This window comes from Schistocerca gregaria, unplaced genomic scaffold (assembly GCF_023897955.1).
Source record: "Schistocerca gregaria isolate iqSchGreg1 unplaced genomic scaffold, iqSchGreg1.2 ptg000856l, whole genome shotgun sequence".
NCBI lineage: Eukaryota > Metazoa > Arthropoda > Insecta > Orthoptera > Acrididae > Schistocerca > Schistocerca gregaria.
The window spans coordinates 17,658-42,252 of NW_026062218.1; the positions used below are offsets into that span (position 1 = coordinate 17,658).

Here is a 24,595-nt window from a genome sequence, read left to right on the forward strand (position 1 = left end):
TCTTGGGAGAGAAAATGAAAGAAAAAATGTCCTCAGAACAAAGAAAAACAAATAAATAAAGCACAAGTTAAATCCTACTAATAAAACATCCACATAACCCGAGAACAGGATACGTTGTCGATAATGTTCGTTCCATATAACACACATTGGCATTCAAATTTAGTTCCATCATTCGTAGAAAGAAAGTTCCGTTGTAAGCAGCAAAGTCCCGTCGAAGCAACATAAGTCATAGCACCGGCATTACCACTGGAGGATAACGCGATAACAGTCAAAATTGGTAGGCAGTCCTATGTAGATATCAAAAATTTAGCATAGGCATGGTCCAAGGCCACACGCAAAAAATTGGCAAAAGTCTGAGTATAAGCCGCACGAGCAAGGTCCTGACGGTGTTCCGTCCACAAATAGGATAGAAAATCGACGGCATCAGTCACTTTCAAGGTAAAGATACAGTAAACTGTATGTCCAAGAATCCATAACGTCGCATTTCTTTTGGTGGCCGGGTAAGCCGCGCACTGAGGCACTATGGCGTCCATGGTTGTCACGTGCCGCCTGTCCACCCTGTTAATCAGACGAACCATGTCACAGGCAATGTCCCAGACCACACGAAATTTGTCACACACAAAACGATGTTCGATAGTGTCCTCCTCTGCACACAATTCACACTCTCCCGAAGAAATCAAATTAATAGCACAAAGATTGGCATTTGTCGGGATAGTCCGGTTGACCACTTTATACCAAGTAGCATGAACGGCGGCAGGGACGGCGGCGGTAGCAAGGTTCTTCCACACCAGCTTCCAATCATGCTGTGGCAACCGATATTCCCATTTGTTCCTAATCGGCGTCCCTCGAAGAGCTCGAATTATCTCAGTAACACTACATGTACAGACGTCACCAAACACAAGATAACTATTGTAAACATAATAGCGGCGCACGAAATTCAACACATACGGAATGTGACTGATTGAAACAGGGGCTACTACTGATGGTGGGCGGTAATGACGAAACAAGGCAGCTGTCGGACTGTGCGGCCCCTTGTCAATCACCACTGTGGTCCGTTTCACAAGGAGCGCCGCACACTTAGATCGGAAGTCAACCAAACCTAGCCCCCCTTCCTGCAAGCTTAAAGTACACGTCGCCAAGGAGACCTTAAAGATATCGCCCTTCCATAGCAGCCAATAAACTGCTTGTTGGATGGCCCTTTCCAATTCTTTTGGCACTGGGAGAACTTGTGCCAGATACCACGCTTTGGCGAAGATATTCGTGTTAATGAGAGCCACCTTCTGACGAAGCGCCAGGTTCCGAGAGGCGTAGAGTTTAGCAACAGCTCGGATCTTGTATAATGTGGAACGCCAATTAAGGGCTTCCATACGCTGTGTGTTGTCAGTTAGAATGACACCGAGCACCGTGTGCCGTTGCTTCACACAAAACCAATCGCCGCTGACAGTACGTAATCGAGGTGTAAGGGGAAGCAAGACAGTCTTACGAGGGTTGACGATAGCCCCCGTCGCCCTCTCAAAACGGTCCAAAACACCACGCAAGCGATCAAGATCCTCTGGATGATCAATGAAGACCCCCAGGTCATCAGCATAAGCCCGACATACCAGCTGAACGTCGCCAAGTCGAATACCCCGGCACTCCCGGGCTATACAACGTAGGAGTGGGTCCAACGCCAAGGCGAAAAGCGCCATAGACAGAGGACACCCCTGTCGGACAGAACGACCAATGGGGATGACGCTACCAGGAATACCGTTGATGACCACCCGAGAAGTGGCATTACGCAAGATATTGTACACCATCTTCGTTAGTTTGGACCCAAAACCCAGGCCGATCATCACTCGCCGCAGATAGGAGTGGCTGATCCGATCAAAGGCGTTTTTGAAGTCTACTAGCAAGATCGCAGCCGCTCGGAGCCTGTGACCCTTTACATATCCGATGCAGTCGCGATAAGCCAGGACGGCATCGAAAATGTTCCTGTCGGCCACAGCACAAGTTTGATATTCACTGATGACCTTGGGCAGAACGACCTGCATCCTGTGCGTAACACACCGCGCCATAATCTTATAATCAGCGTTCAAGAGGGTTATAGGGCGAACACTGTCTATACGCGGCGTCGCGGTTGATTTAGGGAGAAGTGCAACACGCCCTTCCGCAAACTCCGCCGGGATGTCAACACCGTTATGGATTTCGTTCATGATCACAGTTAAAACATCGCTTAAAAGAGGGAAAAATTTTAAATAAAATTCCGCGGGGATTCCGTCCATACCAGGGGATTTGCCCCTAGGACTACTTTTCACCGCCGCAGAGAGATCCTCAGAAGTAAAAGTCGCATTAAGATGGGCCCTGTCTTGTCGCGTTAAAACATGTGGGACCCCCTGCAAAAAATCGCGGAGCGCCCTGGGGTCGGCGTCTACTGGGTGAAAGAGCGCAGCAAAGTGATCATGGACCTCCCGCTCAATATCCACCCAGTCGGAAGTCGTCGTCCCATCCTGTTTGAGCCACTTACGAATAACCAACCTCTCCCGCCGCCTCCGCTCCCTGTTCAGGTGGTAGAGAGAGAGCGGCTCCCCCTCAACGGCACCTACAGGTTGGCTACGCGTGACTGTCCCAAACCCCTTCCGGCGAAGATCGTCTAGAAGTTGAGCTTTAAACTGATTAAAAACCGGAAGCAACTGTGGAGACGTAGTGACCCGCTGTGCTAGATCTTTTAAACAGGACTGGTAAAATCTCGCCGTCGACCGGCGCCAATGCGCTGCATCGCGACTAAAATTGATTAAAAAGCGCCTGATGGCCGGCTTCGCTACCTCCACCCACCACCTGATGGTACTGCCATCGTCGCCCTTGTCACGCAAGAGCTTGCGCCACAAAGCAGTAAATTGGGACGCAAGAGCGTCATCATCTAAAAGACTGCAATTAAGCTTCCAGATATTTGGACGCCGAGGAGGTCGCGCACGCGGTAAGACAAGTTGGCACAAAAATCCACAATGGTCAGAAAAAATAACCGGCAATACTTCCGCCCTTGTGACATGGGCAGCAAGCGGCAACGACACATAAATTCTGTCCAAGCGACTATGACCAGTGGCATAAAAGTGGGTGAAATGTGTTTTATCCGGGTTGAGCACACGCCACGTGTCCCGCAAGCGAAAAGTGTCAACCAAAGAACGCAACTCTTGACACCAATTAGGGCGCGGCTCCTGATCCCTACCATCAATAACGGCGTTAAAATCGCCACCAAGCACTAATTCATTAGTATTGCGATGGAGCAATTGACAGAGATCATGGCTGTAAAACTGATTCCGCGCTGGTTTATCACCGGCATGGGCATAGACATTTACAAAAGTGACACCATTAATAACACAGGCGATTGCGCGACCATTGGGCAATATTTCAACGTCACTGACATCAAAACCCGGACGGAATAAAATGGCAGTACCAGTCTGTTCATCCGACATGATATTATCAATAACGGTAAAAGCAGTGGAATCAATAAAATACAAAAGAGCCGTACGCGTAACTTCCTGTAATAACGCGGCATGACAGTGAGAATCACATAAAAAAGTGTGCAAAGCCGATAACTTATACTGGGCACTCAATTTGTTTACATTAACAGTTAAAATGTTCCACGAACAATGCTCAATATCCATACACAATAAAAAAAAAGCACAATTGATAAAAACTTTACATGTGGAGAAAAACAGCAATGATCGGCAAAAGATAACCACCACAAAAGGATAAAATACACCAGAGAGACGGGTTGAAATCCCGTCAGCCGGATCCATAGCATCCAATCGGCGCAATGCACTAAAAAAGACGACTATGATAGGCCGTCCCCCATTGAAAACAGAACACGGCTCCCATAACCCGTCATTTAAAAAAGATAGAACATCGACGCCGAATAACGACGGAGGATCTTGCGGCGGTCGGTGAATAAAGGCAAACGGAACTGACCTCGCGGAAACGACCAACAAAAAACCAAACGAGGGCACCGCAGAAGCAGCAATAAAATAGCTAAAAAAAACACAGATCATGCAAATGTGCGCGAGAGGAGGAAACAACACTTGCACACACTAAGTCGCGTCACTGGCCTCCACGTCCGCCGCCCAGTCCTGGGGGGCGGCGGGAGGGGGGTGTGGGGGTGGCGCGGTCCCAGAATCCGTTCCACTAGAGTCCACCGACATGGGACCAACGACAGACATCTCGACATCAGCAGAAGAAGCCGGCACACGTTCAGTAGCAGAAGGACAAACGCGACGTTGGTGTGTGTCTTCCGCCTTACGTTTGGTCGGCAATTGCGGTGTCAACACAGCCGAAACAGTGTCGGTCGGTTGCCCGGAGTCGTCGCCTGCGCCCGGCTGGCTTAAGACAGTCCTTAAGTGCCGAACAGCGACGTCACGTTTTTGATCAGCAACATTGATTTCGGCAGGCAGCTGACGGCGAGGAGAGGCGCGCCGTTGTTGTTGTTGGTCCACGGGCTGACGCCCAGAGCCAGGAGCCTGAGACGAACGCCGCTCGTCGGCAAGGTCCCGTCGGGAAGCACGCTGTTGGGAAGCCTGCCGACCGGGTCGTGTCGGTCGGGAGGCGTCGGGGGAACGCCCAACCGGAGACGGACTGCGATCGGGTCGCGGAAGACCCCTATCAGAGGGAGGCGACCGACCAACACTACGCGCACGTTGCCGACTTGAACTACGAGACGAACGTTCGTCCCGTCTCGGTTTCGGTGCTACAAAAAATGCCTGTGATTCCACAGCAGCAGCGGAATTAGGAGAACCGGCAGGCACAGTAACAGGGGCAATCAAAGAACCGGACTGTTCCGGTACTGTCACTGACAGCGAAACAGGTTCTGACACTAAATCACACGCCGACTGCTGCACGGGTTCGGACACTGTCTCTTGTGAAACATTCGTTACTACCAGATTTTCGATAGTTGTCCCGTCAGCCGGAGCCGGAGACATCGAATCTAACACAGCAGACACAGAAGCAGAGTCACTATCGGTAGTGGACACATCCATAGCCATCGGGGTGGCAGCAAAGTTTGCGTCAGCTACACGGCGCGCGGGCGCGGGGGGGGCGGTACCCAAACCCGTGGCGGCCACAGAAGCAAAGCTGGCATCATTCAAATTACCTACAGTGGGCAGCTGGGCAGGCCGTTTCCGTTTAGGACAATCCTGTCTATAATGGCCAACGCCACCACAAAAAGAACATGTTTGTGGCTGTCCACTATAAGTAACGAACGCGCGGTGGCCGTTAACCAAAACAAACGAAGGAATGTGCTGTCTAACAACCATTTTCACACTTCTCACTCCGTTTTCTACTTGAAACAAGTACGCGGAGGACCACTTTTCCTTCACTACAGACAAAACAGTGCCATACGGCCGCAAATAACGAGCAATTGTGTCATTTCTAATTTCAAATGGTAGGTTAAACACACGAATTTGCCTAATGCCAAAGCCAGCATGCGACACATTAACATTGCTTACGCGACCGTCAAGGTGACGAAATTTTCGGACACCGTCATTGACAGACACAACATGATCACACATTTCGGAATTTTTCAACTTCAAGAACACAGAGTTAAGAAAAGTATCGAATTGGATACCGAGAACGTCATCGTGCGTTAACAACAGATCTTCTAGAATCCAACGGTGGATTTCAAAGGCCGAGGGCTTGTCTACAGAACGATCGAACTCACATTGAATGTTATTTTGGCGTTCTTCACTGTCATCGTAAATCGTTGCCATAACTTACAGTCTGTGATGAAATATACAGCCGCTAGGCAGAGAAGAGCAGACGACACGCGAGGCGCCGCCGGCCAAGTCGCACGCGGAAGTACTGCTCGCTCGGCACCGAGGTGTTGCCAGGCGGGCAGACAGCCAAGTACTAACCGGGCCCGATGTTGCTTAACTTCGGTGATCGGACGAGAACCGGTGTATTCAACATGGTATGGCCGTTGGCGTCCTTATACAGTAGCCGCACGGCAGAAGAAGGCTTCGCCTCTCCTCCCAACACACGCAATCTCCGTTTTCGGTGGCACATTTGACGCAAAGCACGTCCTTCCACCTCGAAGGCGACGCGCTGTGCGGCGCGCCGCCACGTGGGTCAGACGCACAACACAGCTGCTCGTTGCACCGCCTGTCATTCGTTTGTTCGACAAAGTATCCATCTCTTGTAGCGACGAAAGGTAAATTTTTGTTTACAAATTTGCCGTTGTGCACTGCTACAAAACAATATGCCCTGACGTATTTCACAACATTTCTGTCACTTCACACTGTTTTGTTATTTCCAGAGACTCTTTGGAAGTCTTCCTTGGCGCACTCTTTTCAAATTGAGCTCCTTAATATCGTATCTTACGATAGTTTAAAATCAGTATGGAAGCATCTATGTCACATGAGAAAGGTAGCATGAAAAAAGGGCTGGCAGGGGTAGTGACAAGAAAGCAAGAAATGAAGACAGAGGGAAGCGGTCTCACCTGCCTGACACGCGTCGCGCTTCCAGATATTTGCGTAATTCGCACGGTGCATTCTCGGCTGTCCCCTTCCGTCCCGACTTGTCCCGACTTTGCTCGACTGCCGCTCGCTGCCGCTCGGGTCGTGGTCCATATGACAGCACAAGTACGAGAAGCATCTGCGAGATGGGCGCGGGCCGAACCGACGTGACCGAGGCGCCGTGTGCGGCCGTTCGGAGCTACCAGAGCCGCTCTGTGCTGCGCCGTGCCGTGGAAAGGTGCGAAAACATGCACACAAGACACAGGCTGTTCGGCAAAGTATCCATCTCTTGTAGCGACGAAAGGTAAATTTTTGTTTACAAATTTGCCGTTGTGCACTGCTACAAAATTGGAATTTAGCGCTCCTACAAAACAGTAGGCTCTGACGCATTTTAAGAGCACATCCGTCGATTCGCAGTGTTTCGTTATTTTCAACGAGTTCCTAGCACTCTTCCTCCGCGCATTCTTGTTCAAACTGAGTTCATTGCTGTAATTTCACATCTTACGTTTAATACAGTGGTTTAAAATGCTTGTGGAAGCATCTTTGTCGCACCTGAGAGTTTGTATGAAAAGAGGACTGGCAGGTGTAGTGACATAAAATTCAAAAGAAGAGAGGGAGCCAACAGCACCCGGTGTTCCCAGGCGGTCACCCATCCAAGTACTAACCGGGCCCGATGTTGCTTAACTTCGGTGATCGGACGAGAACCGGTGTATTCAACATGGTATGGCCGTTGGCGTCCTTATACAGTAGCCGCACGGCAGAAGAAGGCTTCGCCTCTCCTCCCAACACACGCAATCTCCGTTTTCGGTGGCACATTTGACGCAAAGCACGTCCTTCCACCTCGAAGGCGACGCGCTGTGCGGAGCGCCGCCACGTGGGTCAGACGCACAACACAGCTGCTCGTTGCACCGCCTGTCATTCGTTTGTTCGACAAAGTATCCATCTCTTGTAGCGACGAAAGGTAAATTTTTGTTTACAAATTTGCCGTTGTGCACTGCTACAAAACAATATGCCCTGACGTATTTCACAACATTTCTGTCACTTCACACTGTTTTGTTATTTCCAGAGACTCTTTGGAAGTCTTCCTTGGCGCACTCTTTTCAAATTGAGCTCCTTAATATCGTATCTTACGATAGTTTAAAATCAGTATGGAAGCATCTATGTCACATGAGAAAGGTAGCATGAAAAAAGGGCTGGCAGGGGTAGTGACAAGAAAGCAAGAAATGAAGACAGAGGGAAGCGGTCTCACCTGCCTGACACGCGTCGCGCTTCCAGATATTTGCGTAATTCGCACGGTGCATTCTCGGCTGTCCCCTTCCGTCCCGACTTGTCCCGACTTTGCTCGACTGCCGCTCGCTGCCGCTCGGGTCGTGGTCCATATGACAGCACAAGTACGAGAAGCATCTGCGAGATGGGCGCGGGCCGAACCGACGTGTCCGAGGCGCCGTGTGCGGCCGTTCGGAGCTACCAGAGCCGCTCTGTGCTGCGCCGTGCCGTGGAAAGGTGCGAAAACATGCACACAAGACACAGGCTGTTCGGCAAAGTATCCATCTCTTGTAGCGACGAAAGGTAAATTTTTGTTTACAAATTTGCCGTTGTGCACTGCTACAAAATTGGAATTTAGCGCTCCTACAAAACAGTAGGCTCTGACGCATTTTAAGAGCACATCCGTCGATTCGCAGTGTTTCGTTATTTTCAACGAGTTCCTAGCACTCTTCCTCCGCGCATTCTTGTTCAAACTGAGTTCATTGCTGTAATTTCACATCTTACGTTTAATACAGTGGTTTAAAATGCTTGTGGAAGCATCTTTGTCGCACCTGAGAGTTTGTATGAAAAGAGGACTGGCAGGTGTAGTGACATAAAATTTAAAAGAAGAGAGGGAGCCAACAGCACCCGGTGTTCCCAGGCGGTCACCCATCCAAGTACTAACCGGGCCCGATGTTGCTTAACTTCGGTGATCGGACGAGAACCGGTGTATTCAACATGGTATGGCCGTTGGCGTCCTTATACAGTAGCCGCACGGCAGAAGAAGGCTTCGCCTCTCCTCCCAACACACGCAATCTCCGTTTTCGGTGGCACATTTGACGCAAAGCACGTCCTTCCACCTCGAAGGCGACGCGCTGTGCGGCGCGCCGCCACGTGGGTCAGACGCACAACACAGCTGCTCGTTGCACCGCCTGTCATTCGTTTGTTCGACAAAGTATCCATCTCTTGTAGCGACGAAAGGTAAATTTTTGTTTACAAATTTGCCGTTGTGCACTGCCACAAAACAATATGCCCTGACGTATTTCACAACATTTCTGTCACTTCACACTGTTTTGTTATTTCCAGAGACTCTTTGGAAGTCTTCCTTGGCGCACTCTTTTCAAATTGAGCTCCTTAATATCGTATCTTACGATAGTTTAAAATGAGTATGGAAGCATCTATGTCACATGAGAAAGGTAGCATGAAAAAAGGGCTGGCAGGGGTAGTGACAAGAAAGCAAGAAATGAAGACAGAGGGAAGCGGTCTCACCTGCCTGACACGCGTCGCGCTTCCAGATATTTGCGTAATTCGCACGGTGCATTCTCGGCTGTCCCCTTCCGTCCCGACTTGTCCCGACTTTGCTCGACTGCCGCTCGCTGCCGCTCGGGTCGTGGTCCATATGACAGCACAAGTACGAGAAGCATCTGCGAGATGGGCGCGGGCCGAACCGACGTGTCCGAGGCGCCGTGTGCGGCCGTTCGGAGCTACCAGAGCCGCTCTGTGCTGCGCCGTGCCGTGGAAAGGTGCGAGAACATGCACACAAGACACAGGCTGTTCGGCAAAGTATCCATCTCTTGTAGCGACGAAAGGTAAATTTTTGATTACAAGTTTGCCGTTGTGCACTGCTACAAAATTGGAATTTAGCGCTCCTACAAGACAGTAGGCTCTGACGCATTTTAAGAGCACATCCGTCGATTCGCAGTGTTTCGTTATTTTCAACGAGTTCCTAGCACTCTTCCTCCGCGCATTCTTGTTCAAACTGAGTTCATTGCTGTAATTTCACATCTTACGTTTAATACAGTGGTTTAAAATGCTTGTGGAAGCATCTTTGTCGCACCTGAGAGTTTGTATGAAAAGAGGACTGGCAGGTGTAGTGACATAAAATTTAAAAGAAGAGAGGGAGCCAACAGCACCCGGTGTTCCCAGGCGGTCACCCATCCAAGTACTAACCGGGCCCGATGTTGCTTAACTTCGGTGATCGGACGAGAACCGGTGTATTCAACATGGTATGGCCGTTGGCGTCCTTATACAGTAGCCGCACGGCAGAAGAAGGCTTCGCCTCTCCTCCCAACACACGCAATCTCCGTTTTCGGTGGCACATTTGACGCAAAGCACGTCCTTCCACCTCGAAGGCGACGCGCTGTGCGGCGCGCCGCCACGTGGGTCAGACGCACAACACAGCTGCTCGTTGCACCGCCTGTCATTCGTTTGTTCGACAAAGTATCCATCTCTTGTAGCGACGAAAGGTAAATTTTTGTTTACAAATTTGCCGTTGTGCACTGCTACAAAACAATATGCCCTGACGTATTTCACAACATTTCTGTCACTTCACACTGTTTTGTTATTTCCAGAGACTCTTTGGAAGTCTTCCTTGGCGCACTCTTTTCAAATTGAGCTCCTTAATATCGTATCTTACGATAGTTTAAAATCAGTATGGAAGCATCTATGTCACATGAGAAAGGTAGCATGAAAAAAGGGCTGGCAGGGGTAGTGACAAGAAAGCAAGAAATGAAGACAGAGGGAAGCGGTCTCACCTGCCTGACACGCGTCGCGCTTCCAGATATTTGCGTAATTCGCACGGTGCATTCTCGGCTGTCCCCTTCCGTCCCGACTTGTCCCGACTTTGCTCGACTGCCGCTCGCTGCCGCTCGGGTCGTGGTCCATATGACAGCACAAGTACGAGAAGCATCTGCGAGATGGGCGCGGGCCGAACCGACGTGTCCGAGGCGCCGTGTGCGGCCGTTCGGAGCTACCAGAGCCGCTCTGTGCTGCGCCGTGCCGTGGAAAGGTGCGAAAACATGCACACAAGACACAGGCTGTTCGGCAAAGTATCCATCTCTTGTAGCGACGAAAGGTAAATTTTTGTTTACAAGTTTGCCGTTGTGCACTGCTACAAAATTGGAATTTAGCGCTCCTACAAAACAGTAGGCTCTGACGCATTTTAAGAGCACATCCGTCGATTCGCAGTGTTTCGTTATTTTCAACGAGTTCCTAGCACTCTTCCTCCGCGCATTCTTGTTCAAACTGAGTTCATTGCTGTAATTTCACATCTTACGTTTAATACAGTGGTTTAAAATGCTTGTGGAAGCATCTTTGTCGCACCTGAGAGTTTGTATGAAAAGAGGACTGGCAGGTGTAGTGACATAAAATTTAAAAGAAGAGAGGGAGCCAACAGCACCCGGTGTTCCCAGGCGGTCACCCATCCAAGTACTAACCGGGCCCGATGTTGCTTAACTTCGGTGATCGGACGAGAACCGGTGTATTCAACATGGTATGGCCGTTGGCGTCCTTATACAGTAGCCGCACGGCAGAAGAAGGCTTCGCCTCTCCTCCCAACACACGCAATCTCCGTTTTCGGTGGCACATTTGACGCAAAGCACGTCCTTCCACCTCGAAGGCGACGCGCTGTGCGGCGCGCCGCCACGTGGGTCAGACGCACAACACAGCTGCTCGTTGCACCGCCTGTCATTCGTTTGTTCGACAAAGTATCCATCTCTTGTAGCGACGAAAGGTAAATTTTTGTTTACAAATTTGCCGTTGTGCACTGCTACAAAACAATATGCCCTGACGTATTTCACAACATTTCTGTCACTTCACACTGTTTTGTTATTTCCAGAGACTCTTTGGAAGTCTTCCTTGGCGCACTCTTTTCAAATTGAGCTCCTTAATATCGTATCTTACGATAGTTTAAAATGAGTATGGAAGCATCTATGTCACATGAGAAAGGTAGCATGAAAAAAGGGCTGGCAGGGGTAGTGACAAGAAAGCAAGAAATGAAGACAGAGGGAAGCGGTCTCACCTGCCTGACACGCGTCGCGCTTCCAGATATTTGCGTAATTCGCACGGTGCATTCTCGGCTGTCCCCTTCCGTCCCGACTTGTCCCGACTTTGCTCGACTGCCGCTCGCTGCCGCTCGGGTCGTGGTCCATATGACAGCACAAGTACGAGAAGCATCTGCGAGATGGGCGCGGGCCGAACCGACGTGTCCGAGGCGCCGTGTGCGGCCGTTCGGAGCTACCAGAGCCGCTCTGTGCTGCGCCGTGCCGTGGAAAGGTGCGAAAACATGCACACAAGACACAGGCTGTTCGGCAAAGTATCCATCTCTTGTAGCGACGAAAGGTAAATTTTTGTTTACAAATTTGCCGTTGTGCACTGCTACAAAATTGGAATTTAGCGCTCCTACAAAACAGTAGGCTCTGACGCATTTTAAGAGCACATCCGTCGATTCGCAGTGTTTCGTTATTTTCAACGAGTTCCTAGCACTCTTCCTCCGCGCATTCTTGTTCAAACTGAGTTCATTGCTGTAATTTCACATCTTACGTTTAATACAGTGGTTTAAAATGCTTGTGGAAGCATCTTTGTCGCACCTGAGAGTTTGTATGAAAAGAGGACTGGCAGGTGTAGTGACATAAAATTTAAAAGAAGAGAGGGAGCCAACAGCACCCGGTGTTCCCAGGCGGTCACCCATCCAAGTACTAACCGGGCCCGATGTTGCTTAACTTCGGTGATCGGACGAGAACCGGTGTATTCAACATGGTATGGCCGTTGGCGTCCTTATACAGTAGCCGCACGGCAGAAGAAGGCTTCGCCTCTCCTCCCAACACACGCAATCTCCGTTTTCGGTGGCACATTTGACGCAAAGCACGTCCTTCCACCTCGAAGGCGACGCGCTGTGCGGCGCGCCGCCACGTGGGTCAGACGCACAACACAGCTGCTCGTTGCACCGCCTGTCATTCGTTTGTTCGACAAAGTATCCATCTCTTGTAGCGACGAAAGGTAAATTTTTGTTTACAAATTTGCCGTTGTGCACTGCCACAAAACAATATGCCCTGACGTATTTCACAACATTTCTGTCACTTCACACTGTTTTGTTATTTCCAGAGACTCTTTGGAAGTCTTCCTTGGCGCACTCTTTTCAAATTGAGCTCCTTAATATCGTATCTTACGATAGTTTAAAATGAGTATGGAAGCATCTATGTCACATGAGAAAGGTAGCATGAAAAAAGGGCTGGCAGGGGTAGTGACAAGAAAGCAAGAAATGAAGACAGAGGGAAGCGGTCTCACCTGCCTGACACGCGTCGCGCTTCCAGATATTTGCGTAATTCGCACGGTGCATTCTCGGCTGTCCCCTTCCGTCCCGACTTGTCCCGACTTTGCTCGACTGCCGCTCGCTGCCGCTCGGGTCGTGGTCCATATGACAGCACAAGTACGAGAAGCATCTGCGAGATGGGCGCGGGCCGAACCGACGTGTCCGAGGCGCCGTGTGCGGCCGTTCGGAGCTACCAGAGCCGCTCTGTGCTGCGCCGTGCCGTGGAAAGGTGCGAAAACATGCACACAAGACACAGGCTGTTCGGCAAAGTATCCATCTCTTGTAGCGACGAAAGGTAAATTTTTGTTTACAAATTTGCCGTTGTGCACTGCTACAAAATTGGAATTTAGCGCTCCTACAAAACAGTAGGCTCTGACGCATTTTAAGAGCACATCCGTCGATTCGCAGTGTTTCGTTATTTTCAACGAGTTCCTAGCACTCTTCCTCCGCGCATTCTTGTTCAAACTGAGTTCATTGCTGTAATTTCACATCTTACGTTTAATACAGTGGTTTAAAATGCTTGTGGAAGCATCTTTGTCGCACCTGAGAGTTTGTATGAAAAGAGGACTGGCAGGTGTAGTGACATAAAATTTAAAAGAAGAGAGGGAGCCAACAGCACCCGGTGTTCCCAGGCGGTCACCCATCCAAGTACTAACCGGGCCCGATGTTGCTTAACTTCGGTGATCGGACGAGAACCGGTGTATTCAACATGGTATGGCCGTTGGCGTCCTTATACAGTAGCCGCACGGCAGAAGAAGGCTTCGCCTCTCCTCCCAACACACGCAATCTCCGTTTTCGGTGGCACATTTGACGCAAAGCACGTCCTTCCACCTCGAAGGCGACGCGCTGTGCGGCGCGCCGCCACGTGGGTCAGACGCACAACACAGCTGCTCGTTGCACCGCCTGTCATTCGTTTGTTCGACAAAGTATCCATCTCTTGTAGCGACGAAAGGTAAATTTTTGTTTACAAATTTGCCGTTGTGCACTGCCACAAAACAATATGCCCTGACGTATTTCACAACATTTCTGTCACTTCACACTGTTTTGTTATTTCCAGAGACTCTTTGGAAGTCTTCCTTGGCGCACTCTTTTCAAATTGAGCTCCTTAATATCGTATCTTACGATAGTTTAAAATGAGTATGGAAGCATCTATGTCACATGAGAAAGGTAGCATGAAAAAAGGGCTGGCAGGGGTAGTGACAAGAAAGCAAGAAATGAAGACAGAGGGAAGCGGTCTCACCTGCCTGACACGCGTCGCGCTTCCAGATATTTGCGTAATTCGCACGGTGCATTCTCGGCTGTCCCCTTCCGTCCCGACTTGTCCCGACTTTGCTCGACTGCCGCTCGCTGCCGCTCGGGTCGTGGTCCATATGACAGCACAAGTACGAGAAGCATCTGCGAGATGGGCGCGGGCCGAACCGACGTGTCCGAGGCGCCGTGTGCGGCCGTTCGGAGCTACCAGAGCCGCTCTGTGCTGCGCCGTGCCGTGGAAAGGTGCGAAAACATGCACACAAGACACAGGCTGTTCGGCAAAGTATCCATCTCTTGTAGCGACGAAAGGTAAATTTTTGTTTACAAATTTGCCGTTGTGCACTGCTACAAAATTGGAATTTAGCGCTCCTACAAAACAGTAGGCTCTGACGCATTTTAAGAGCACATCCGTCGATTCGCAGTGTTTCGTTATTTTCAACGAGTTCCTAGCACTCTTCCTCCGCGCATTCTTGTTCAAACTGAGTTCATTGCTGTAATTTCACATCTTACGTTTAATACAGTGGTTTAAAATGCTTGTGGAAGCATCTTTGTCGCACCTGAGAGTTTGTATGAAAAGAGGACTGGCAGGTGTAGTGACATAAAATTTAAAAGAAGAGAGGGAGCCAACAGCACCCGGTGTTCCCAGGCGGTCACCCATCCAAGTACTAACCGGGCCCGATGTTGCTTAACTTCGGTGATCGGACGAGAACCGGTGTATTCAACATGGTATGGCCGTTGGCGTCCTTATACAGTAGCCGCACGGCAGAAGAAGGCTTCGCCTCTCCTCCCAACACACGCAATCTCCGTTTTCGGTGGCACATTTGACGCAAAGCACGTCCTTCCACCTCGAAGGCGACGCGCTGTGCGGCGCGCCGCCACGTGGGTCAGACGCACAACACAGCTGCTCGTTGCACCGCCTGTCATTCGTTTGTTCGACAAAGTATCCATCTCTTGTAGCGACGAAAGGTAAATTTTTGTTTACAAATTTGCCGTTGTGCACTGCCACAAAACAATATGCCCTGACGTATTTCACAACATTTCTGTCACTTCACACTGTTTTGTTATTTCCAGAGACTCTTTGGAAGTCTTCCTTGGCGCACTCTTTTCAAATTGAGCTCCTTAATATCGTATCTTACGATAGTTTAAAATGAGTATGGAAGCATCTATGTCACATGAGAAAGGTAGCATGAAAAAAGGGCTGGCAGGGGTAGTGACAAGAAAGCAAGAAATGAAGACAGAGGGAAGCGGTCTCACCTGCCTGACACGCGTCGCGCTTCCAGATATTTGCGTAATTCGCACGGTGCATTCTCGGCTGTCCCCTTCCGTCCCGACTTGTCCCGACTTTGCTCGACTGCCGCTCGCTGCCGCTCGGGTCGTGGTCCATATGACAGCACAAGTACGAGAAGCATCTGCGAGATGGGCGCGGGCCGAACCGACGTGTCCGAGGCGCCGTGTGCGGCCGTTCGGAGCTACCAGAGCCGCTCTGTGCTGCGCCGTGCCGTGGAAAGGTGCGAGAACATGCACACAAGACACAGGCTGTTCGGCAAAGTATCCATCTCTTGTAGCGACGAAAGGTAAATTTTTGATTACAAGTTTGCCGTTGTGCACTGCTACAAAATTGGAATTTAGCGCTCCTACAAGACAGTAGGCTCTGACGCATTTTAAGAGCACATCCGTCGATTCGCAGTGTTTCGTTATTTTCAACGAGTTCCTAGCACTCTTCCTCCGCGCATTCTTGTTCAAACTGAGTTCATTGCTGTAATTTCACATCTTACGTTTAATACAGTGGTTTAAAATGCTTGTGGAAGCATCTTTGTCGCACCTGAGAGTTTGTATGAAAAGAGGACTGGCAGGTGTAGTGACATAAAATTTAAAAGAAGAGAGGGAGCCAACAGCACCCGGTGTTCCCAGGCGGTCACCCATCCAAGTACTAACCGGGCCCGATGTTGCTTAACTTCGGTGATCGGACGAGAACCGGTGTATTCAACATGGTATGGCCGTTGGCGTCCTTATACAGTAGCCGCACGGCAGAAGAAGGCTTCGCCTCTCCTCCCAACACACGCAATCTCCGTTTTCGGTGGCACATTTGACGCAAAGCACGTCCTTCCACCTCGAAGGCGACGCGCTGTGCGGCGCGCCGCCACGTGGGTCAGACGCACAACACAGCTGCTCGTTGCACCGCCTGTCATTCGTTTGTTCGACAAAGTATCCATCTCTTGTAGCGACGAAAGGTAAATTTTTGTTTACAAATTTGCCGTTGTGCACTGCTACAAAACAATATGCCCTGACGTATTTCACAACATTTCTGTCACTTCACACTGTTTTGTTATTTCCAGAGACTCTTTGGAAGTCTTCCTTGGCGCACTCTTTTCAAATTGAGCTCCTTAATATCGTATCTTACGATAGTTTAAAATCAGTATGGAAGCATCTATGTCACATGAGAAAGGTAGCATGAAAAAAGGGCTGGCAGGGGTAGTGACAAGAAAGCAAGAAATGAAGACAGAGGGAAGCGGTCTCACCTGCCTGACACGCGTCGCGCTTCCAGATATTTGCGTAATTCGCACGGTGCATTCTCGGCTGTCCCCTTCCGTCCCGACTTGTCCCGACTTTGCTCGACTGCCGCTCGCTGCCGCTCGGGTCGTGGTCCATATGACAGCACAAGTACGAGAAGCATCTGCGAGATGGGCGCGGGCCGAACCGACGTGTCCGAGGCGCCGTGTGCGGCCGTTCGGAGCTACCAGAGCCGCTCTGTGCTGCGCCGTGCCGTGGAAAGGTGCGAAAACATGCACACAAGACACAGGCTGTTCGGCAAAGTATCCATCTCTTGTAGCGACGAAAGGTAAATTTTTGTTTACAAATTTGCCGTTGTGCACTGCTACAAAATTGGAATTTAGCGCTCCTACAAAACAGTAGGCTCTGACGCATTTTAAGAGCACATCCGTCGATTCGCAGTGTTTCGTTATTTTCAACGAGTTCCTAGCACTCTTCCTCCGCGCATTCTTGTTCAAACTGAGTTCATTGCTGTAATTTCACATCTTACGTTTAATACAGTGGTTTAAAATGCTTGTGGAAGCATCTTTGTCGCACCTGAGAGTTTGTATGAAAAGAGGACTGGCAGGTGTAGTGACATAAAATTTAAAAGAAGAGAGGGAGCCAACAGCACCCGGTGTTCCCAGGCGGTCACCCATCCAAGTACTAACCGGGCCCGATGTTGCTTAACTTCGGTGATCGGACGAGAACCGGTGTATTCAACATGGTATGGCCGTTGGCGTCCTTATACAGTAGCCGCACGGCAGAAGAAGGCTTCGCCTCTCCTCCCAACACACGCAATCTCCGTTTTCGGTGGCACATTTGACGCAAAGCACGTCCTTCCACCTCGAAGGCGACGCGCTGTGCGGCGCGCCGCCACGTGGGTCAGACGCACAACACAGCTGCTCGTTGCACCGCCTGTCATTCGTTTGTTCGACAAAGTATCCATCTCTTGTAGCGACGAAAGGTAAATTTTTGTTTACAAATTTGCCGTTGTGCACTGCCACAAAACAATATGCCCTGACGTATTTCACAACATTTCTGTCACTTCACACTGTTTTGTTATTTCCAGAGACTCTTTGGAAGTCTTCCTTGGCGCACTCTTTTCAAATTGAGCTCCTTAATATCGTATCTTACGATAGTTTAAAATGAGTATGGAAGCATCTATGTCACATGAGAAAGGTAGCATGAAAAAAGGGCTGGCAGGGGTAGTGACAAGAAAGCAAGAAATGAAGACAGAGGGAAGCGGTCTCACCTGCCTGACACGCGTCGCGCTTCCAGATATTTGCGTAATTCGCACGGTGCATTCTCGGCTGTCCCCTTCCGTCCCGACTTGTCCCGACTTTGCTCGACTGCCGCTCGCTGCCGCTCGGGTCGTGGTCCATATGACAGCACAAGTACGAGAAGCATCTGCGAGATGGGCGCGGGCCGAACCGACGTGTCCGAGGCGCCGTGTGCGGCCGTTCGGAGCTACCAGAGCCGCTCTGTGCTGCGCCGTGCCGTGGAAAGGTGCGAGAACATGCACACAAGACACAGGCTGTTCGGCAAAGTATCCATCTCTTGTAGCGACGAAAGGTAAATTTTTGATTACAAGTTTGCCGTTGTGCACTGCTACAAAATTGGAATTTAGCGCTCCTACAAGACAGTAGGCTCTGACGCATTTTAAGAGCACATCCGTCGATTCGCAGTGTTTCGTTATTTTCAACGAGTTCCTAGCACTCTTCCTCCGCGCATTCTTGTTCAAACTGAGTTCATTGCTGTAATTTCACATCTTACGTTTAATACAGTGGTTTAAAATGCTTGTGGAAGCATCTTTGTCGCACCTGAGAGTTTGTATGAAAAGAGGACTGGCAGGTGTAGTGACATAAAATTTAAAAGAAGAGAGGGAGCCAACAGCACCCGGTGTTCCCAGGCGGTCACCCATCCAAGTACTAACCGGGCCCGATGTTGCTTAACTTCGGTGATCGGACGAGAACCGGTGTATTCAACATGGTATGGCCGTTGGCGTCCTTATACAGTAGCCGCACGGCAGAAGAAGGCTTCGCCTCTCCTCCCAACACACGCAATCTCCGTTTTCGGTGGCACATTTGACGCAAAGCACGTCCTTCCACCTCGAAGGCGACGCGCTGTGCGGCGCGCCGCCACGTGGGTCAGACGCACAACACAGCTGCTCGTTGCACCGCCTGTCATTCGTTTGTTCGACAAAGTATCCATCTCTTGTAGCGACGAAAGGTAAATTTTTGTTTACAAATTTGCCGTTGTGCACTGCTACAAAACAATATGCCCTGACGTATTTCACAACATTTCTGTCACTTCACACTGTTTTGTTATTTCCAGAGACTCTTTGGAAGTCTTCCTTGGCGCACTCTTTTCAAATTGAGCTCCTTAATATCGTATCTTACGATAGTTTAAAATCAGTATGGAAGCATCTATGTCACATGAGAAAGGTAGCATGAAAAAAGGGCTGGCAGGGGTAGTGACAAGAAAGCAAGAAATGAAGACAGAGGGAAGCGGTCTCACCTGCCTGACACGCGTCGCGCTTCCAGATATTTGCGTAATTCGCACGGTGCATTCTCGGCTGTCCCCTTCCGTCCCGACTTGTCCCGACTTTGCTCGACTGCCGCTCGCTGCCGCTCGGGTCGTGGTCCATATGACAGCACAAGTACGAGAAGCATCTGCGAGATGGGCGCGGGCCGAACCGACGTGTCCGAGGCGCCGTGTGCGGCCGTTCGGAGCTACCAGAGCCGCTCTGTGCTGCGCCGTGCCGTGGAAAGGTGCGAAAACATGCACACAAGACACAGGCTGTTCGGCAAAGTATCCATCTCTTGTAGCGACGAAAGGTAAATTTTTGTTTACAAGTTTGCCGTTGTGCACTGCTACAAAATTGGAATTTAGCGCTCCTACAAAACAGTAGGCTCTGACGCATTTTAAGAGCACATCCGTCGATTCGCAGTGTTTCGTTATTTTCAACGAGTTCCTAGCACTCTTCCTCCGCGCATTCTTGTTCAAACTGAGTTCATTGCTGTAATTTCACATCTTACGTTTAATACAGTGGTTTAAAATGCTTGTGGAAGCATCTTTGTCGCACCTGAGAGTTTGTATGAAAAGAGGACTGGCAGGTGTAGTGACATAAAATTTAAAAGAAGAGAGGGAGCCAACAGCACCCGGTGTTCCCAGGCGGTCACCCATCCAAGTACTAACCGGGCCCGATGTTGCTTAACTTCGGTGATCGGACGAGAACCGGTGTATTCAACATGGTATGGCCGTTGGCGTCCTTATACAGTAGCCGCACGGCAGAAGAAGGCTTCGCCTCTCCTCCCAACACACGCAATCTCCGTTTTCGGTGGCACATTTGACGCAAAGCACGTCCTTCCACCTCGAAGGCGACGCGCTGTGCGGCGCGCCGCCACGTGGGTCAGACGCACAACACAGCTGCTCGTTGCACCGCCTGTCATTCGTTTGTTCGACAAAGTATCCATCTCTTGTAGCGACGAAAGGTAAATTTTTGTTTACAAATTTGCCGTTGTGCACTGCTACAAAACAATATGCCCTGACGTATTTCACAACATTTCTGTCACTTCACACTGTTTTGTTATTTCCAGAGACTCTTTGGAAGTCTTCCTTGGCGCACTCTTTTCAAATTGAGCTCCTTAATATCGTATCTTACGATAGTTTAAAATGAGTATGGAAGCATCTATGTCACATGAGAAAGGTAGCATGAAAAAAGGGCTGGCAGGGGTAGTGACAAGAAAGCAAGAAATGAAGACAGAGGGAAGCGGTCTCACCTGCCTGACACGCGTCGCGCTTCCAGATATTTGCGTAATTCGCACGGTGCATTCTCGGCTGTCCCCTTCCGTCCCGACTTGTCCCGACTTTGCTCGACTGCCGCTCGCTGCCGCTCGGGTCGTGGTCCATATGACAGCACAAGTACGAGAAGCATCTGCGAGATGGGCGCGGGCCGAACCGACGTGTCCGAGGCGCCGTGTGCGGCCGTTCGGAGCTACCAGAGCCGCTCTGTGCTGCGCCGTGCCGTGGAAAGGTGCGAAAACATGCACACAAGACACAGGCTGTTCGGCAAAGTATCCATCTCTTGTAGCGACGAAAGGTAAATTTTTGTTTACAAATTTGCCGTTGTGCACTGCTACAAAATTGGAATTTAGCGCTCCTACAAAACAGTAGGCTCTGACGCATTTTAAGAGCACATCCGTCGATTCGCAGTGTTTCGTTATTTTCAACGAGTTCCTAGCACTCTTCCTCCGCGCATTCTTGTTCAAACTGAGTTCATTGCTGTAATTTCACATCTTACGTTTAATACAGTGGTTTAAAATGCTTGTGGAAGCATCTTTGTCGCACCTGAGAGTTTGTATGAAAAGAGGACTGGCAGGTGTAGTGACATAAAATTTAAAAGAAGAGAGGGAGCCAACAGCACCCGGTGTTCCCAGGCGGTCACCCATCCAAGTACTAACCGGGCCCGATGTTGCTTAACTTCGGTGATCGGACGAGAACCGGTGTATTCAACATGGTATGGCCGTTGGCGTCCTTATACAGTAGCCGCACGGCAGAAGAAGGCTTCGCCTCTCCTCCCAACACACGCAATCTCCGTTTTCGGTGGCACATTTGACGCAAAGCACGTCCTTCCACCTCGAAGGCGACGCGCTGTGCGGCGCGCCGCCACGTGGGTCAGACGCACAACACAGCTGCTCGTTGCACCGCCTGTCATTCGTTTGTTCGACAAAGTATCCATCTCTTGTAGCGACGAAAGGTAAATTTTTGTTTACAAATTTGCCGTTGTGCACTGCCACAAAACAATATGCCCTGACGTATTTCACAACATTTCTGTCACTTCACACTGTTTTGTTATTTCCAGAGACTCTTTGGAAGTCTTCCTTGGCGCACTCTTTTCAAATTGAGCTCCTTAATATCGTATCTTACGATAGTTTAAAATGAGTATGGAAGCATCTATGTCACATGAGAAAGGTAGCATGAAAAAAGGGCTGGCAGGGGTAGTGACAAGAAAGCAAGAAATGAAGACAGAGGGAAGCGGTCTCACCTGCCTGACACGCGTCGCGCTTCCAGATATTTGCGTAATTCGCACGGTGCATTCTCGGCTGTCCCCTTCCGTCCCGACTTGTCCCGACTTTGCTCGACTGCCGCTCGCTGCCGCTCGGGTCGTGGTCCATATGACAGCACAAGTACGAGAAGCATCTGCGAGATGGGCGCGGGCCGAACCGACGTGTCCGAGGCGCCGTGTGCGGCCGTTCGGAGCTACCAGAGCCGCTCTGTGCTGCGCCGTGCCGTGGAAAGGTGCGAGAACATGCACACAAGACACAGGCTGTTCGGCAAAGTATCCATCTCTTGTAGCGACGAAAGGTAAATTTTTGATTACAAGTTTGCCGTTGTGCACTGCTACAAAATTGGAATTTAGCGCTCCTACAAGACAGTAGGCTCTGACGCATTTTAAGAGCACATCCGTCGATTCGCAGTGTTTCGTTATTTTCAACGAGTTCCTAGCACTCTTCCTCCGCGCATTCTTGTTCAAACTGAGTTCATTGCTGTAATTTCACATCTTACGTTTAATACAGTGGTTTAAAATGCTTGTGGAAGCATCTTTGTCGCACCTGAGAGTTTGTATGAAAAGAGGACTGGCAGGTGTAGTGACATAAAATTTAAAAGAAGAGAGGGAGCCAACAGCACCCGGTGTTCCCAGGCGGTCACCCATCCAAGTACTAACCGGGCCCGATGTTGCTTAACTTCGGTGATCGGACGAGAACCGGTGTATTCAACATGGTATGGCCGTTGGCGTCCTTATACAGTAGCCGCACGGCAGAAGAAGGCTTCGCCTCTCCTCCCAACACACGCAATCTCCGTTTTCGGTGGCACATTTGACGCAAAGCACGTCCTTCCACCTCGAAGGCGACGCGCTGTGCGGAGCGCCGCCACGTGGGTCAGACGCACAACACAGCTGCTCGTTGCACCGCCTGTCATTCGTTTGTTCGACAAAGTATCCATCTCTTGTAGCGACGAAAGGTAAATTTTTGTTTACAAATTTGCCGTTGTGCACTGCTACAAAACAATATGCCCTGACGTATTTCACAACATTTCTGTCACTTCACACTGTTTTGTTATTTCCAGAGACTCTTTGGAAGTCTTCCTTGGCGCACTCTTTTCAAATTGAGCTCCTTAATATCGTATCTTACGATAGTTTAAAATCAGTATGGAAGCATCTATGTCACATGAGAAAGGTAGCATGAAAAAAGGGCTGGCAGGGGTAGTGACAAGAAAGCAAGAAATGAAGACAGAGGGAAGCGGTCTCACCTGCCTGACACGCGTCGCGCTTCCAGATATTTGCGTAATTCGCACGGTGCATTCTCGGCTGTCCCCTTCCGTCCCGACTTGTCCCGACTTTGCTCGACTGCCGCTCGCTGCCGCTCGGGTCGTGGTCCATATGACAGCACAAGTACGAGAAGCATCTGCGAGATGGGCGCGGGCCGAACCGACGTGTCCGAGGCGCCGTGTGCGGCCGTTCGGAGCTACCAGAGCCGCTCTGTGCTGCGCCGTGCCGTGGAAAGGTGCGAAAACATGCACACAAGACACAGGCTGTTCGGCAAAGTATCCATCTCTTGTAGCGACGAAAGGTAAATTTTTGTTTACAAGTTTGCCGTTGTGCACTGCTACAAAATTGGAATTTAGCGCTCCTACAAAACAGTAGGCTCTGACGCATTTTAAGAGCACATCCGTCGATTCGCAGTGTTTCGTTATTTTCAACGAGTTCCTAGCACTCTTCCTCCGCGCATTCTTGTTCAAACTGAGTTCATTGCTGTAATTTCACATCTTACGTTTAATACAGTGGTTTAAAATGCTTGTGGAAGCATCTTTGTCGCACCTGAGAGTTTGTATGAAAAGAGGACTGGCAGGTGTAGTGACATAAAATTTAAAAGAAGAGAGGGAGCCAACAGCACCCGGTGTTCCCAGGCGGTCACCCATCCAAGTACTAACCGGGCCCGATGTTGCTTAACTTCGGTGATCGGACGAGAACCGGTATATTCAACATGGTATGGCCGTTGGCGTCCTTATACAGTAGCCGCACGGCAGAAGAAGGCTTCGCCTCTCCTCCCAACACACGCAATCTCCGTTTTCGGTGGCACATTTGACGCAAAGCACGTCCTTCCACCTCGAAGGCGACGCGCTGTGCGGCGCGCCGCCACGTGGGTCAGACGCACAACACAGCTGCTCGTTGCACCGCCTGTCATTCGTTTGTTCGACAAAGTATCCATCTCTTGTAGCGACGAAAGGTAAATTTTTGTTTACAAATTTGCCGTTGTGCACTGCTACAAAACAATATGCCCTGACGTATTTCACAACATTTCTGTCACTTCACACTGTTTTGTTATTTCCAGAGACTCTTTGGAAGTCTTCCTTGGCGCACTCTTTTCAAATTGAGCTCCTTAATATCGTATCTTACGATAGTTTAAAATCAGTATGGAAGCATCTATGTCACATGAGAAAGGTAGCATGAAAAAAGGGCTGGCAGGGGTAGTGACAAGAAAGCAAGAAATGAAGACAGAGGGAAGCGGTCTCACCTGCCTGACACGCGTCGCGCTTCCAGATATTTGCGTAATTCGCACGGTGCATTCTCGGCTGTCCCCTTCCGTCCCGACTTGTCCCGACTTTGCTCGACTGCCGCTCGCTGCCGCTCGGGTCGTGGTCCATATGACAGCACAAGTACGAGAAGCATCTGCGAGATGGGCGCGGGCCGAACCGACGTGTCCGAGGCGCCGTGTGCGGCCGTTCGGAGCTACCAGAGCCGCTCTGTGCTGCGCCGTGCCGTGGAAAGGTGCGAAAACATGCACACAAGACACAGGCTGTTCGGCAAAGTATCCATCTCTTGTAGCGACGAAAGGTAAATTTTTGTTTACAAATTTGCCGTTGTGCACTGCTACAAAATTGGAATTTAGCGCTCCTACAAAACAGTAGGCTCTGACGCATTTTAAGAGCACATCCG

The 24,595-nt window shown here is 50.1% G+C and overlaps 14 non-coding genes and 1 pseudogene across 14 annotated transcripts; all 15 read right to left on the reverse strand.

Moving 5' to 3' along the window:
* Positions 1–5,831: 5,831 nt before the first annotated feature.
* LOC126323340 (5S ribosomal RNA) lies at positions 5,832–5,949 on the reverse strand (annotated as a pseudogene).
* A 1,146-nt stretch (positions 5,950–7,095) lies between these two features.
* LOC126323347 (5S ribosomal RNA) lies at positions 7,096–7,214 on the reverse strand. Its single transcript, XR_007559483.1, has one exon. It is a non-coding gene; the product is annotated as a 5S ribosomal RNA (ribosomal RNA).
* Positions 7,215–8,360: 1,146 nt separating this feature from the next.
* On the reverse strand, positions 8,361–8,479 carry LOC126323349 (5S ribosomal RNA). Its single transcript, XR_007559485.1, has one exon. It is a non-coding gene; the product is annotated as a 5S ribosomal RNA (ribosomal RNA).
* A 1,146-nt stretch (positions 8,480–9,625) lies between these two features.
* On the reverse strand, positions 9,626–9,744 carry LOC126323350 (5S ribosomal RNA). The gene has a single exon (XR_007559486.1). It is a non-coding gene; the product is annotated as a 5S ribosomal RNA (ribosomal RNA).
* Positions 9,745–10,890: 1,146 nt separating this feature from the next.
* LOC126323351 (5S ribosomal RNA) lies at positions 10,891–11,009 on the reverse strand. Its single transcript, XR_007559487.1, has one exon. It is a non-coding gene; the product is annotated as a 5S ribosomal RNA (ribosomal RNA).
* Positions 11,010–12,155: 1,146 nt separating this feature from the next.
* LOC126323352 (5S ribosomal RNA) lies at positions 12,156–12,274 on the reverse strand. Its single transcript, XR_007559488.1, has one exon. It is a non-coding gene; the product is annotated as a 5S ribosomal RNA (ribosomal RNA).
* A 1,146-nt stretch (positions 12,275–13,420) lies between these two features.
* Positions 13,421–13,539, reverse strand: LOC126323353 (5S ribosomal RNA). Its single transcript, XR_007559489.1, has one exon. It is a non-coding gene; the product is annotated as a 5S ribosomal RNA (ribosomal RNA).
* A 1,146-nt stretch (positions 13,540–14,685) lies between these two features.
* On the reverse strand, positions 14,686–14,804 carry LOC126323354 (5S ribosomal RNA). The gene has a single exon (XR_007559490.1). It is a non-coding gene; the product is annotated as a 5S ribosomal RNA (ribosomal RNA).
* A 1,146-nt stretch (positions 14,805–15,950) lies between these two features.
* LOC126323355 (5S ribosomal RNA) lies at positions 15,951–16,069 on the reverse strand. The gene has a single exon (XR_007559491.1). It is a non-coding gene; the product is annotated as a 5S ribosomal RNA (ribosomal RNA).
* A 1,146-nt stretch (positions 16,070–17,215) lies between these two features.
* On the reverse strand, positions 17,216–17,334 carry LOC126323357 (5S ribosomal RNA). Its single transcript, XR_007559492.1, has one exon. It is a non-coding gene; the product is annotated as a 5S ribosomal RNA (ribosomal RNA).
* Positions 17,335–18,480: 1,146 nt separating this feature from the next.
* Positions 18,481–18,599, reverse strand: LOC126323358 (5S ribosomal RNA). The gene has a single exon (XR_007559493.1). It is a non-coding gene; the product is annotated as a 5S ribosomal RNA (ribosomal RNA).
* Positions 18,600–19,745: 1,146 nt separating this feature from the next.
* Positions 19,746–19,864, reverse strand: LOC126323359 (5S ribosomal RNA). Its single transcript, XR_007559494.1, has one exon. It is a non-coding gene; the product is annotated as a 5S ribosomal RNA (ribosomal RNA).
* Positions 19,865–21,010: 1,146 nt separating this feature from the next.
* Positions 21,011–21,129, reverse strand: LOC126323361 (5S ribosomal RNA). The gene has a single exon (XR_007559496.1). It is a non-coding gene; the product is annotated as a 5S ribosomal RNA (ribosomal RNA).
* Positions 21,130–22,275: 1,146 nt separating this feature from the next.
* On the reverse strand, positions 22,276–22,394 carry LOC126323362 (5S ribosomal RNA). The gene has a single exon (XR_007559497.1). It is a non-coding gene; the product is annotated as a 5S ribosomal RNA (ribosomal RNA).
* Positions 22,395–23,540: 1,146 nt separating this feature from the next.
* On the reverse strand, positions 23,541–23,659 carry LOC126323324 (5S ribosomal RNA). The gene has a single exon (XR_007559465.1). It is a non-coding gene; the product is annotated as a 5S ribosomal RNA (ribosomal RNA).
* Between the last annotated feature and the right edge of the window lie 936 nt (positions 23,660–24,595).